At 54.2% G+C, this 15,172-nt stretch overlaps 1 pseudogene; it reads right to left on the minus strand.

Annotated features, from left to right (window-relative positions):
- Positions 1 to 9,380: 9,380 nt before the first annotated feature.
- LOC142424785 (olfactory receptor 9S13-like) lies at positions 9,381 to 10,331 on the minus strand (annotated as a pseudogene).
- Positions 10,332 to 15,172: the final 4,841 nt, after the last annotated feature.

The following is a 15,172-nucleotide window of genomic DNA, read 5'->3' on the forward strand; positions in this document are numbered from 1 at the left end:
AGAGAAGCGAGAAAGAGCTGACTCAGCAGCTCCAGTATGAGTCAGCACATTGGCACAGGCATGGCTGAGCTGCTGCTGTGGATGGGGAAAAAAGAGGCAATGGATAGCTAGATGGATGGATAGATTGATGTGTGCGATGCTAGATGGATCATGTAAGAATAGGTGGATGGGTGCAGAGATAGATCGAAAGGAGAATGGATGGTTGGATGGATGGAGAGATCGATGGATGGTTGAATGGATAGATGGATGCATGGATGCATGGATGGATGGATGCATGCCAAGATGGATTGGTGAGTGGATGGATGCGCAGATGGAGGGATGAGTGGATGTATGGATGTAAGGATGGATGGAGGTATCAGTGGATGGATAGATATGGATAGAGGGATGGATGGATGGACGGATGGATCGGCGAATGGATCGGAGGATCAGGGGATGGATGTATTGATGGATTGATGGGTGCATGGATCTATGAGAAGTTGGATGCCGGGTGGGTGAGTGAATACGGAGAATGCTGGCAGTTTTGTTCAACGGCCCTGTTTGGGTTAGCACAGTGGTCACATCCCCCAGAAAGGGCATACTACCGTCCTGTGTGGTCTCAGATCCTCCTCAGTGCCGGCCACTCCCTGGTCATCTCCCTGCTCTTCCTGCCTTAGTCACTCAGCCATGGGCTCTGCAGGGCTCCCTGACTGTACCCTACAAACTGATCATGTGCCTGGGAACCAGCTCGCTCCAGTGTATCCTGTCTTCTTGTTTCCCCTGTGGGACTCTGCTCTCATCTCCACTCTCTTCTTCCTGTCCCTAGACACAGGACTCCTTTATCTGCACGGGTTTCTGTTTATTTGGGGCCGCAAGAGGCTGCCCAAGCTGTCAGGAATATCACAGGACACAGCAACCAAGTCCAGGGTCCAAGAGTCAGCAGGAATGGACACACTGGCCCCTCACCCTCAGTATGCCCACACCCCGACCTTTGGCGTCTCCTTGGGCCCAGGGTGCTTTAGGCAGGGTGGCTGCTCTCCCTGGTGAGACTCAGACAGATATTCTCTGCTCCAGCTCATCATTGTCCCAGCGGGGAGTATGCAGGGGGACACTGAGCAGGGTGTTGATCTTAGGTGCCGTCAGCTTGGTCCCAACCCACACTGACCGTATGAACAATGGGACAAACACTGGCCACCCTGAGCAATCCTCCCAGCTCCTCTTAGGTTGAGCAGGGTGGGATCTCTGAAAACTCTGGTGCCCAGGAGTGACACAAAGGCTGTCCTGACATGCCCTAACAGGGACCCTGGGTCAGAGAGGGCATGGGGTGGGCGTCATCCAGGAACCAGAGTCAGCTGACACCATAGCCAGGTCTCAGATGTCAGAGCGGCTGTACAGGCCTCTGGTGCAGGCCCTGCCTGAGAGTGTCCTGAATAGAAAGGAGCTCTCCAGAGGGGAGAAGTAGAACCTGCGTCTCTCCAAGACGCTGGCCTGGGGCAGGCCAGTGAGAACCAGTCACTCCCACAGATGATGGGGAGGATGGGAGGGCCATCCAACGTCCCCTCCTGCTCCTGATGGCATAGGGCCAGAAGACCACCCTGGTGCTGGACATGCCCGGGGGGCTGCTAGGCCGGAGGCTGGGGTTGTCCTGCTCCATGATCTTGGTTCTGGGCTTGTGATGGGCACCCTGCTCACACATGCGGGGGACCTGTCGTTGCTAGGGGGGCCCATCCTCCTCCACTGTCCTCCTACCACGCTGCTGTCTTGATGCAGGGGTACAAAAACACGCAGGCGCACACACTCACACACGCGCAGGCCCACACATGCAAACGTGCACGCGCACACACGCACACACGCGCAGGCGCACATGCACACACACGCACAGGCGCACACGCGCACACAAGCGCAGGTGCACACGCGCAGGCGCACACACACGCACATGCACACACGCACACAATCCCAGAATGGCCGCCAGGGTTCCGTGTGAGTGCGGGGAGGGCCACGGGCATCTCAGTCCCTCCGCTGCGATGATTGCAGAGGAGACTGGTCCCCCTCGGAGATCATCCTCTTTCTCAGCAGCCTCACGTCTGAGCTGGAAGCATCCTCATAGAATGCGACAGAGCCCGTGTGACTGTCATGAGGATGGAGCCTGCCCCCTTGGGTCTTAGCCCTCGTCCCTGTTGCGACCCCTGGACCCATTTCCCTGCCTTCACCGGTCTCTGAGGAAGCAGAGGATGGAGCCTCCGGCTGAGTCAGACCTGCTTGGAGAAGAACCCACGGGGGACTTGCTTCCTGGCTTTTTTGGGAGGCTGTGTCCTGATGTCCAGGAAGCCAGAGCCAGGGTGTGGCCAGGGCAGGATTTTCTCAGCAAGTGCCAACTGACAGCAACCATGACAGTCTGCTGGGTACACACATGTTGGCTCTGAATGGACAGCCTGTCCTACCCAATGTACACTTTGAAGGTGGGACTCTGACTTCACCTGAAGATGCTGGTCACACTTTGCCTGAGGTTACCAACCGGGGCTGTTTACCTGGGCTCACTGGGCTCCTAACCCTGGTCTTCGCTGATGGTGAGGATTGGCAACTGGGCACCCATTCTGTCCCTCTGACCTTCACCTCTGTGCATGGTGTGAGGGTGGGGAAAGGACAGCGGAGTACCTTGGTTCCAGTTGGGTCAGGAGCTGCAGGTGCTAAGGGCGGAGGCTGCTCAGTGTTCAGTCCAGGGAAGGAGGTTTACCTCCTCCTGCCGGGTCCCATCTGCGAGGAGTGAGATGCTGGAGAGCTGGCTCCGTAGGGTCACTGCAGGGACCTTTCGCTGCTCCTGGCAAGGCAAGGACTTGGGCCTCCCATGGCTAATTAGGTGAAAGCTTTGATTCCTGGCCTCTGCGTCCCAAGAGGCCCCAGCACTGGTGCCAGCCGATGTCTGATCATCTCGCCTTGAGAGGGGGTGGAGGCAGCTGAAGTCCCCCAACAGCCCCTGGAGGGTCAACAGGAGGAGAAGCTTACACAGCTCAGAGGGACCGGAGGTCTCAGGGAACAGCTGGCCCACAGCCCTGCCACCCACTCTCCCTCTGTCTCTGCTCACGCTGTGTGTTCTCCAGAGCGCGGCTTCAAGCTGCTGCGTTTGGGCTCCTGCAGTTTATTGGGAAGCAGGTGCCATCATCCCCGAGTTCACCAGCCGCCGTGGGCGTCTCTCTGAGCAGGTGCAGCGTATGTGGCTCCCCTCATCAGCCCGAGCCTGGGTACCGCTCACCTCCTTCAGCCTGCTCCTGGACATTCCACCACTGCTGTCCATTCATCAACCAGGACACCCTGGACGTCTTCACAACAGCTCCCGGCCACAGTCCCTCTTGTCGGGGGCCACGGCTTCCTCTGTGGGCTATGGACTATACAGTTTCCAGTCTGTTGAACACACTCCCCCTTTCTCTGTAGACATGGATGAGATCGCCTGTCCCGGGGCACCTGAAAAGGGGCTCCCTCCGGGGATGCAGCCCGGAGTCAGTGGCATCCTCGCGCGTGCTCCCCGAGTGGTTCCCACGTGGAACGATCCACGTACCAGGATCGCATCCTGGGTCTGAGGCAGCTGTGCACACAGAACAGGGAATGCCCTGTGTGAGCTCAGGGAAGGAGTGTGTCGGTTCATATCCACCCACCATGCTTAGTCAGCCTGGGTACAGAGCAAATCATCAGAGAAGCGGGCTTACAGGAAGAAGAGCACAGCATTGGGATAGGACGCAGGCTTATTGACCACCCGTCCTATGCAGGTGACCCCACCTTGTTCACCGAAAGTGAGGATGGCCTGCAGCTCTTGCTGATGAAGACCCCAAATCGCAGCCTCTCCTGTGGATTACAACTCAGTGCAAAGAAACTAAGACCCGCATCGCTGGATCTGTATGTAACATCGTGATAAATGGAGAAGACAAGGAAATAGTGGAGGACTTCATCTTTTTGGACACACAATCAGTGCTCGTGGGCGCTGCTGCCAAGGGATCACGAGCCACATCACATTGGGGCCATCTGCTGCACAAGACTGCTCTAGAGTGTTGGAGCGCAGGGAGCGTACTTTGAGAACTGAGGGGCGTGTGACCCAAGGCCTGGTCTTTTCAGGTGCCTCCTATGCATGTCAGAGCTGGACATTGAATAAATAAAACCTCAGAGGGATCGATGCATTGAAATTCGGGTGCCATAGATGGGTATTGAAATTTCCATGGACTGTGTAAGGGGCCAACCAACTGGTCTCAGAAGTAAGGCCAAAGCGCTCCGTAGAGGCAAGGATGGCATGACCTTGTCTTCCATACCGTGGTCATGTTGTCAACAGACCGGTCCTTGGAAAAGGACATCATGCTTGCTACAGCAGAGGGGATCAGAAAAGAGGAAGGCCCTGTTTGAGATGGATGGACACCGCTTCTGCATCAGTGGGATCCCACGAGATGGTGCAGGACTGGGCAGTGTTCCCTTCTGTCGTGCATCAGGTCACTGTGGGACAGAACCGACTCAATGGCTCCAAACAAAACCAACAAAGGCACCTGATCAAGGGGGCCCGGGATTCTCTCCCCACTGAAGCTTCAAGGCTATAGGCCCCTACACATTCACTCGTCAAGTTGCCCGCACATTGAATAATCATACCCTTCCTCCTAGGGCCTTGCTCCCACAGTCACTGCCCACTGCAAGTCTGCTCTCTCGGATTACTTCATTTAAGGTGCCTCACACCCTGGCTCCCAGCTGGCCTGGCCACCTTGATGCTCACAAGGCCCCCCGCTTTTCACAGGTGGTCCATGCAGCTGAGCCCACTCTGATTGGCTATCCCAGCCCAGACCATGCCCTCCTGGCTCCCTGAAGTTGGGCTAGTCCATGAGCTCACTGCTGTGTTTCCCAGCATATCCTCACAAGTTGTTCTAAAGACCATCCTGGCATTGTCCCTTAGGAGGCACTGCCCACAACTTCGTGGACAATGGACCAGCCTGCTCTGTGTCTTTGTCCCTGGCAGTCCCATGTAAAGTGTAAGCTCTTGGATAGCTTGGGGAATCCTGGGGCGCAGAAGGTACCCTTAAGCTGCTAACCCAAGGTCAGCAGTTGGAAACTTTCAGCCTCTCCCGGGGAAGAAGAAGAGGCTTTCTACACCCACAAGCAGTGACAGTCCAGGAAGCCCACTGGGGCAGTCTGACCGCCCTGCAGGGTCACTGTGGGTTGGCACTGACTTGGTGCGGGTGAGTTTGGGTTTGGAGTTTGGACTGTGCACCCTCTAGACTGGGAGCCTGGAGCCCAAGGTCCGGTGCTGTGGGCTTCGCCCAGACACACGTCAGAGTTGGCTCTTGTTCGCCTGTTGTGTTTTTCTAACACAGGTCTTGTTTGTCAGTTTCTTTAATGCGTGTCCTCTTTGTATGCACTCTCAGAACCTCTCCGTGTCTCACCACCCCTCATACCTGCATGTGTGGCGAGTTGATTTCCTGTCCACCGGCTGTGCTCTCTCTCTGTAGACCAGCGGTTCTCAACCTGCTGTTTGTGACCCTTTGCCTCCTCAAATGACACTTTCACAGGGGTCACCTGATTCATAACAGTAGCAAAATGACAGCTATGAAGTAGCAATGAAAATAATTTTATGGTTGGTGGGGGAACCCCACAATATGAGGAGCTGCATTAACGGATCTTGGCATTAGGAATGTGGAGAACCACTGCTGTAGACAGACACTGGTCACCTCCCCTCACTGACCTCTGCGTTTGCTTTGAGACTCCCTGGCCTTCTTGCCACCCACCAAAATAACACACAGCCAACTCAGCCCTGCCCATGCTCCACGTCATTGCAGGGGAATTAGGATTTTTCAACAAGGAGCTAACTGATGCCTCTAGACTTTATATTTGCGGTGGAATTCACAAGGGTCTGAATTCATGCTTTCCAAGCAGAGACTCAAACAGCATTTGGAGGGATATTCTCGGCCTGGCCAACTTTACTTTATTTCAGTTTCCAGCATAAATTTTAATAAGGAAGATTATAATGAGAAAGCATTGTCTGGGTCATTACACCATCTTCCAGATAAATCCAGTTAACATTAAAATCATAATATACAGAAAGATTTACCATAAAAAAGATAAAAATTAGATAGCTAGTAACCTTCTTAAAATCCAACATAGAGAACTTTAAATTCCAGACCCAGGGGAGCTGTGTGACTTCTGTGAGTTACACATCCCTCTGTGATGACAAGTCAAAGTGCTGTCTGTGTTCTCAGCACCGCACTCCTTCCCACTAAGAGAATGAATCACCCCTTCACCGTGAGGAACAGCTTTACAAGCCATAGAAACAGCTTCTGCAACAACAAAATGCAAAACGAACAAGGACTGAGAGCATGTGTTCAAGGTAGTTTATAAAGACAGTTTCCTGCATCCAAAAGGAGCTGAGTTGATTTTTCTGAGGCTCAGACTAGTCCATGGTGGAATGTCCGCTAAGAGGATGACGCTGGGTCAGAGCAAATGGGCATGGGGCTGCAGGGAGCACAGCCCTGTGCCCTGCAGAGTGGGCCCTGAATTCCACTCTGAGTGATGGGATCCATATTCTTTCATGTCAATATGAGAGAAGGGCACTTTGATTACACATGCTTGAGGAATGCTGGGTAGACCAGCGCTTGTCTCTCAAAGTCCTCAATATGGCAGCACGCATGTCATGTGCTTCAGAGGACCCAGGAAGTCCACTCCTTGGCTCCCAGTTCTTTCTGGAGGTTAGTTGGATGGTTAGTATCCCACAGGTGACCTGTTCGTGCTGCTGCTCTGGATTCTGCATGGCCCTGAGGAAACCCTGTAATGTGGGTGCTTCCAGTCCCAAGGTGGAGACCAGGAACGGGGTGCACAGCCTGGTCAGGATTTGAGAGGGGCCCTTGCTCAAGGCAGTGGAAGGAGTCATGTGCTCCTCCCCAAGCTGGGCTCGTGGACTTCCTGAATGGGTGGGAGTCGCATGGGGCCGCGTGTTTCCATCATGGTTCTAAAAAAGACATTCTGAGCGGTTGAAGCCCCTCTGATTCTCCAGTCCTGATTGTGTCCTTCAGTCTCTTTAGACAGACGCCTATTCTTAGGACTCTTCGCCCAACACCATTTACTACCCAGGTCAAGATGCCTGAGTAAATGTGTTCTGATTTTATTTTTCTTTTAATTCGCACATTTGTTTATTAAGCTTTATTGGTTTATTGGCATGTAATTCGCATGGCATCCAACTCAGTATTTCAATCATAAAGGTGAGTTGTGCACCACCACCACTATCCACTGAGAACTTCTGCTTTTTCCTCATGCTCAAAGATTAGCTCCCAATTTCCCCCAACCGCCCTCACCCCCCGCCCTGACAGAGCTGCAAGAAACCACGAGTCGGCTCACTGTCTCCATGGACTCGTGCACCCTGGATTTCCTAGACAGAAAACATTCGCAGAAAACAAACAAACCCTGACATCAATGAAAACCCAAAATAGAGAAAACCCACGATAGAAAATCAAGGAGAGAGCATTGAAAAGTAGAACACATTGTAAATGTCTCAGAGGGGCATCAAATGATAATGTTTCAGGTTTTAATTCCGCACTCAGCATTAGCCATGGTGCGGCACACAGAGCTTCCTTCAAGTTGTTCCAAACGAGGATCTTTCCTATTCTATGATGGATTTCAAAGTCTGGTTTATGGCATGCCCACGTCTTATCCCATCCATGTTCTCCTGGGTGCCATTCACGTCCCTTTGTTTGTTTGTTTGTGGTTCAGTGATAAACCACACAGCCATGTCCACCCTCAGGCCCTCTGAGTTAGCTGGCAGTCAATTTTTGAGTAAGAAATGACACATTATTTTTCTGAATCTCATTAATATCAATAAAAATCTACATCTCTAGGCTCTGTGTCATTTTCTGTGTCTTTCCACATGAAGGATTACACCTTCCCAGTGAGGACATCCTGGTACATAGGACGGCCATGTGAGTGACCTCCATGAGCACATGAGTCTGAAATACTTTGTCTAGAAATCCTCTCCCCTCTACTGGGTCTGTGGAAAAGGACAAAATGAACAAACTGAGGGCCCTCCTCGTGAGTGCCCTGGAGTCAGTGCTGACCCCCGTGGGTTCTGAGCCGGCACCTGCTTGGTTGCCGGAGTAGATGGCTCGTCATTCTCCTGCACAGTTTCTGGTGGTTTTGAACCGGCCACCATGTGGATTGCAGGCCAACCCTTAACCAGAAGGCCACCAGGGCTCCCTGGGTTGCAATTCTGCTTCGCTATCCCTTTCCATGGCTAGATATCTCTTAGAAGGGTCGTGCTGAGGAGACAGAGAGTGCTGTGTGAGCTCACCCTTCCTCCATGGGTCTTGTTTGATGGCTGTGCTCAGGATGTAGTGTGATTTCAAACACAACATACAACGCAAACCCATGGGGTAATGTGATTTCTTAAGACTTCCGGTCCCTTTTTAAAAGACTTTCAGCCACTTGATTTTTTATTTTCTACTAGATGTTTGTCAATCATCCTCTGTGAATGGTTACATTGTATCCTTTAAAAATAAAAAAGTCTTGAGTTTTGAGGGCAAGTTTCTCCCTGTTCCTGATGTCCACGCAGTCTTTAACTACAAAGACCCTAGGGTAGAATTGTTTCTTCAGTTGTGTAAAATCCCTGTTGCAGTGGAATCAGACTGTGATTTTATGTGAGCTGACAGATTGAAGTCTTTGTGACAAGGACCCCCTGTTCCCCCACCCCCATAATGCATGAATTTAGTACAGGTGCACATGAATTGGGATTTTTGACAGAGTGAAATGGTGTAAGAGTTGACCAAGAAGTGGCTTTCAATATTTTAACACCAAATCAACTCGGCCTCCCATTGCATGTGAATTGCTGATCATCACATGGAGGGTGGGGAGTTAAATCTGCTGACACCCCTCCCCACCCCAGGGGATGCCTGGGAGGCCAGAGGGGTGGTTTCTGAAGTTCTATGATGCAGTGTTTATTGGATGGGCTCACTCTTTTCACGATACAGGGTGATGCTCGTGTAAAGACACAATGTGAGAGTGAAAGTGACAGCCACAAAGTGGAAGCCGAAACGTGCGGATCGCCATCATGCACACACTCCTGTCTCTCATCCACGGAACGTGTAAGGCCAGTGTAGACGGCAGTAACAAGGAGACGCTAGAAAAGGGCAGACCACTGGGACCACCCCAAGCAGAGGACCCAACTGACCTGCACAGGAGCTGGGGACGTGCTGGACTGACTGCACCTGCAGGAAAGGCAGCGTGATGCAATCGGCCCCCAGAGCTCACGTTTTTAACCGGCGCTGTCGATTGCACTGCACCTTGAATCCCCTATGTGTCCCTCTTCTTTGGGAAAGCTCGCCCCAGCACCTGGGCCTACTGGGCATCTACTGGGCAGTCGGACAATATGAAGTTCTGTGCCCACACCCAGTGCTCCTTCACGCTGTTGCAGTGTGGCGCTGGCCCAGTCTCCCCAGAGCATCTTTCACGTCCTTGTTGCGCAGGCTGTAGATGAGGGGGTTGAGCATGGGGATTACCAGGGTGTAGAAGACAGAGACCACCTTGCCCTGCCCCATGGACTGCACGGCCCCCGGCTGGGCGTACATGACGAAGACGGTGCCTTAGAAGAGGGACACGGCCGTCATGTGGGAGCCACAGGTGGAGAAGACCTTGTGCCTCCCGGTGGCCGAGGACATCCTCAGCACGGCCACAGTGATGTAGCCGTAGGAGACGAGGACCACCAGGGAGGTGCCCACGATGATGAGCCCGCAGATGCCGAACATGACCAGTTGGTTGAGAGCTGTGTTGGCACAGGCGATCTGGAGCAGGGGCGGCACGTCGCAGAAGAAGTGGTTGATGCGGTGGGAACTGCAGAACGGGAGGTGGAAGGTGAGGCTGGTCTGCACGATGGAGTTGAGGCAGCCTCCACAGTAGGTGCCTAGCACCAGGCGGGCACAGGCTGTGGGGCACATGGTGACTGGGTATATCAGGGGGTTGCAGATGGCCATGAAGCGGTCATAGGCCATAACCGCCAGGAGGAATGCCTCAGTGGTCGCCAGCAAGGAGAAGAAGAAGAACTGGGTGGCACAGCCGGCGAAGGTGATGACCTTGTCTGAGGAGAAGAAGTTGGCCAGGGCCTTGGGGGCAATGACCGAGGAGTAGCAGAGGTCCAGGAAGGAGAGGTTCTTAAGGAAGAAGTACATGGGCAAATGGAGGCGGGCGTCCAGCGTGATGACCAGGATCATCGTGAGGTTCGCCAGCACGGTCACCGTGTACAGGACCAGGAAGAGAGCAAAGAGTGGTGCCTGGGTCTCCAGCCCGCCCTCAAATCCCACTAGCATAAACTGCTGCACAGAGAGCCCTGAGAGGTTCCCGTGGCTGTGAGTCATCGCGGCCCTGGAGATCAAATAAGGAAGGACAGAGGGAAGTCAGGGTGAGGCAGGGGTCTCCGTTCCACCACCACATGTCCCCTGGAGGATAGTGCTAAGTTGTCTGCTGCCTAACGGATGGCAGTGTCCTGTGTGCTCTCCCTCCAGATGAGCTTGGCCTGGAGAGATGGCAGAGACATGGGGGTGTAGTGGTGGAGGGGGTTCTGCTCCATCATTGTCCCCTGTGTCACCAGGGTCTCTATTTTGGGGCTTCTTTCAGCTAGCCTCTCTTGTTCTGAATGGTCCCTCTGTGTCCTGGCTTCTCTCCCCTTTAATCTCTTGTAAAATCAAGGGTGATGCTGGCCACACCTACGGGGCACTCCGGCAAGGGCTCAAGGTTGTTGCATGCTCCCTTTCCACATCAGATCAAGCACAGGGATGGCACTGCCCAACCGCATCATTCCCAACTGCCCTATCACTGAGACTTCGGGACAGCACGTATTTAGGGAGAACTCAGTTAAATCCATGACACATAGGCTTGACCACAAACAAGCCTGGGAAATTCTACCTGAGAAATGACCTGGGGCTTTCAACAGATGAATGACAAAGGAAATCGTGGTGTGTCGGTGTGAGAGCTGGTCTTGCTGCTGGTGAGAACATGCTTCAGAGGAAGCAACCCAATAACTCGTATGACACCAGCCATGGTGGGAAGGGTCTTAGACCAAGGTGGAAAGGACTCTCAGGGCGTGGACAGGGAGGTCTGGGGTCGGCGGCTGCGTTTATGGGGTGTGAGGCTCGAACGGCTCCCCACATGCCAGAGGTTCAGACTGCAGTAGAGAAGGAAGCTGGGTCTTGGATTGGCTTTAAAACGCTCTCTGGCGAGGACGGTGGTGATCAAATGTGCAGAGCTAGTGAGAGGTCGGCTGAGAGTTGATGCCCGTGTGTTTACTGTGGGCGATCGTCCCTGGTTGCAGTTTAGGTTCTTAAAGAATATATCTACTGTGTACTGGCTCCTGATGTGAGTCTTAGTTACTGCTGAGGACTTACAGAGATTCGAGAAAGAGCTGACTCAGTAGCTCCAGTATGAGTCAGCACTTTGGCACAGGCAAGGCTGAGCTGCTGCTGTGGATGGGGGAAAAGAGGCAATGGATGGATAGATGGATGGATAGATGGATGTGTGTGATGCGAGATGGATCATTGTAAGAATAGGTGGATGTGTGTGAATAGATAGATTGAAAGAGGGATGGGTACTTGGATGGATGGAGAGATTGATGGATGGATGGATGGATGGATCGGTGGATGGATTGGTGGATCAGAGGATGGATGGACTGGTGGAGGGATGGTTGCATGGATCTATGAGAAGGTGGATGCCTGGTGGGTGAGTGAATACGGAGAATGCTGGCAGTTTTGTTCAACGGCCCCTGAGTGGGATAGCACACTGGTCACATCCCCCAGAAAGGGCATATTATCATCCTGTGTGGTCTCAGGTCCTCCTCAGTGCTGGCCACCCTCTGGTCATGTTCTTGCTCTTCCTGCCTTAGTCACTCAGCCATGGGCTCTGCGGGGCTCCCTGACTGTACCCTACAAACTGATCGTGTGCCTGGGAGCTGACTGGAAACCAGCTCGCTCCAGTGTACCGTGTCTTCCTGTGTCCCCTGTGGGACTCTGCTCTCATCTCCACTCTGTTCCTCCTGTCCTTAGACAGAGGGCTCCTTTATCTGCATTGGTTTCTGTTTACTTGGAGCCTCAGGAGGTTGCCCCCAGCAGCCAGGCAGATCATAGGACACAGCAACCAAGTCCAGGGTTGAAGAGTCATCAGGGATGGACACACTGGCCCCTCACCCTCAGCCGGCCCACACTCTGACCTTTGGCGTCTCCTTGATCCCATGGTGCTTTAGGCAGGATGGCTGCTCTCCCTGGTGAGACTCAGACAGATATTCTCTGCTCCAGCTCATCATTGTCCCAGCGGGGAGCACGCAGGGGGACGCTGAGCCAGATGTTCCTCTTAGGTGCCGTCAGAATGGTCCCAACCCACAGTGACCGTATGAACAATGGGACAAACACTGGCCACCCTGAGCAATCCTCCCAGCTGCTCTTAGGTTTGAGCATGGTGGGCTCTCTGAAAACCCTGGTGCCCAGGAGTGACACAAAGGCTAGCCTGAGATGGCCCTAACAGGGACCCTTGGTCAGAGAGGGCATGGGGTGGGCGTCATCCAGGAACCAAGGTCAGCTGACACCATAGCCAGGTCTCAGGTGTCAGAGCGACTGTACAGGCCTCTGGGGCAGGCCCCTGCTGAGAGTGTCCTGCATAGAAAGGAACTCTCCAGAGGGGAGATTGACCCTGTGTCTCTCCAAGACGCTGGCCTGGGGCAGGCCAGTGAGAAGCAGCCACTCCCACAGATGATGGGGAAGATGTGAGGATCATCCAATGTCCCCTCCTGCTCCTGATGGCATAGGGCCAGTAATACCACCCTGGTGCTGGACATGCCCGGGGGGCTGCTAGGCCGGAGGCTGGGGTTGTCCTGCTCCATGCTATTGGTTCTGGGCTTGTGTTGGGCACAATTCTCACACATGCGTGGGTACCTGTTTTGCTAGGGGGCCCCTCCCTCCTCCACTGTCCTCCTACCACGCTGCTGTCTTGATGCAGAGGTACACACATGCGCAGGCGCACACACGCAGGTGCACACGCGCAAACACGCAGGCGCACACGCGTACACAAGCACACACGCAGGCACACACGCGTACACAAGCACACACTCAGGCGCACACGCGCACACAAGCACACACACGCGCACAATCCCAGAATGGCTGTCAGGGCTCCGTGAGAGAGCGGGAAGGGCCACGGGCATCACAGTCCCTCCACTGCGATGATTGCAAACAGAGGAGACTGGTCCCGCTCAGAGGTCATCCTCTTTCTCAGCAGCCTCACGTCTGCGCTGGATGCATCCTCATAGAATGAGACAGAGCCCGTGTGACAGGCATGAGGATGGAGCCTGCCCCCTTGGGTCTTAGCCCTCGTCCCTGTTGCGACCCCTGGACCCATTTCCCTGCCATCCTGGGCTTCTGAGGAATGCAGAGGATGGAGCCTCCGGCTGAGTCAGACCTGCTTGGAGAAGAACCCACGGGGGAATTGCTTCCTGGCTTTTTTGGGAGGCTGTGTCCTGATGTCCTGGAAGCCAGGGCCAGGGTGTGGCCAGGGCAGGACTTTTCTCAGCAAGTGCCAACTGACAGCAACCATGACAGTCTGCTGGGTACACACATGTTGGCTCTGAATGGACAGCCTGTCCTACCCAATGTACACTTTGCAGGTGGGACCCTGACTTCACCTGAAGATGCTGGTCACATTTTGCCTGAGGACACCAACCTGGGCTGTGTCCCTGGGCTCACTGGGCTCCTAACCCTGGTCTTCACTGATGGTGAGGATTGGCAACTGGGCACCTATTCTGTTCCTCTGACCTTCACCTCTGTGCATGGGTGAGGGAGGGGAAGGGACAGCGGAGTACCTTGGTTCCAGTTGGGGGCAGGAGCTGCAGGTGTTGAGGCAGGAGGCTACTCAGCGTTCAGTTCAGGGAAGGAGGTGATCACCTCCTGCCGGGTCCCCTCTGCCAGGAGTGAGATGCCGGAGATCCGGCACCGTAGGGTCACTGCAGGGACCTTTCTCTGTGCCTGGCAAGGCAAGGACTTGGGCCTCCCATGGCCAATTAGGTGAAAGTTTGATTCCTGGCCTCAGCGTCCCAAGAGGCCCCAGCATTGGTGCCAGCCGATGTCTGATCATCTCGCCTTGAGAGGGGGTGGAGGCAGCTGAAGTCGCCCAACAGCCCCTGGAGGGTCAACAGGAGGAGAAGCTTACACAGCTCAGAGGGACCGGAGGTCTCAGGGGACAGCTGGCCCAAGCCCTGCGACCTACCCTCCTTCCGTCTCTGCTCACGCTGTGTGTTCTCCAGAGCGCGGCTTCAAGCTGTTGCGTTTGGCCTCCTGCAGTTTATTGGGAAGCAGGTGCCATCATCCCTGAGTTCGCCAGCAGCTGTGGGTGTCTCTCTGAGCAAGTGCAGTGTATGCGGGTCCCAGCGCCGGCCCTAGCCCGGGCACCGCTCACCTCCTTCAGCCTGCTCCTGGACATTCCACCACTGCTGTCCATTCATCAACCAGGACACCCTGGACGTCTTCACAACAGCTCCCGGCCACAGTCCCTCATGCCGGGGGCCACGGCTTCCTTAGTGGGCTACGCAGTGCACAGTTTACTGTCTGTTGAACACACTCCCACTTTCTCTGTAGACATGGATGAGTTCGCCTGTCCCGGGGCACCTGAAAAGGGGCTCCCTCCCAGGATGCAGCCCAGAGCCAGCAGCATCCTCGCCAGTACTCCCCGCGTGGCTTCCACGTGGAACGATCCACGCACCAGGATCGTGTCCTGGGTCTGAGGCAGCTGTGCACACAGAACAAGGGAATGCCCTGTGTGAGCTCAGGGAAGGTGTGTGTCAGGCTCACATCCACCCATCATACTTAATAAGCCTGGGTGTAGAGCAAATCACCAGAGAAGCGGGCTGACCGGAAGAAGATCAGAGCATTGAGATTGGATGCAGGCTTATTGACCACCCGTCCTATGCAGGTGACCCCACCTTGTTCACCGAAAGTGAGGATGGCCTGCAGCTCTTGCTGATGAAGACCCCAAATCGCAGCCTCTCCTGTGGATTACAACTCAGTGCAAAGAATCTGAGACCCAAATCCCTGGGCAAGTAGGTAGCATCATGATAAATGGAAAAGACATTGAAATAGTGGAGGACTTCATCTTGTTGGACGCACAATCAGCGCTCATGGGGGCGGCTGCCAAGGGATCACGAGCCACATCACTTTGGGTCCAT

This window comes from Tenrec ecaudatus, chromosome 13 (genome assembly GCF_050624435.1).
Source record: "Tenrec ecaudatus isolate mTenEca1 chromosome 13, mTenEca1.hap1, whole genome shotgun sequence".
NCBI classification, from domain to species: domain Eukaryota; kingdom Metazoa; phylum Chordata; class Mammalia; order Afrosoricida; family Tenrecidae; genus Tenrec; species Tenrec ecaudatus.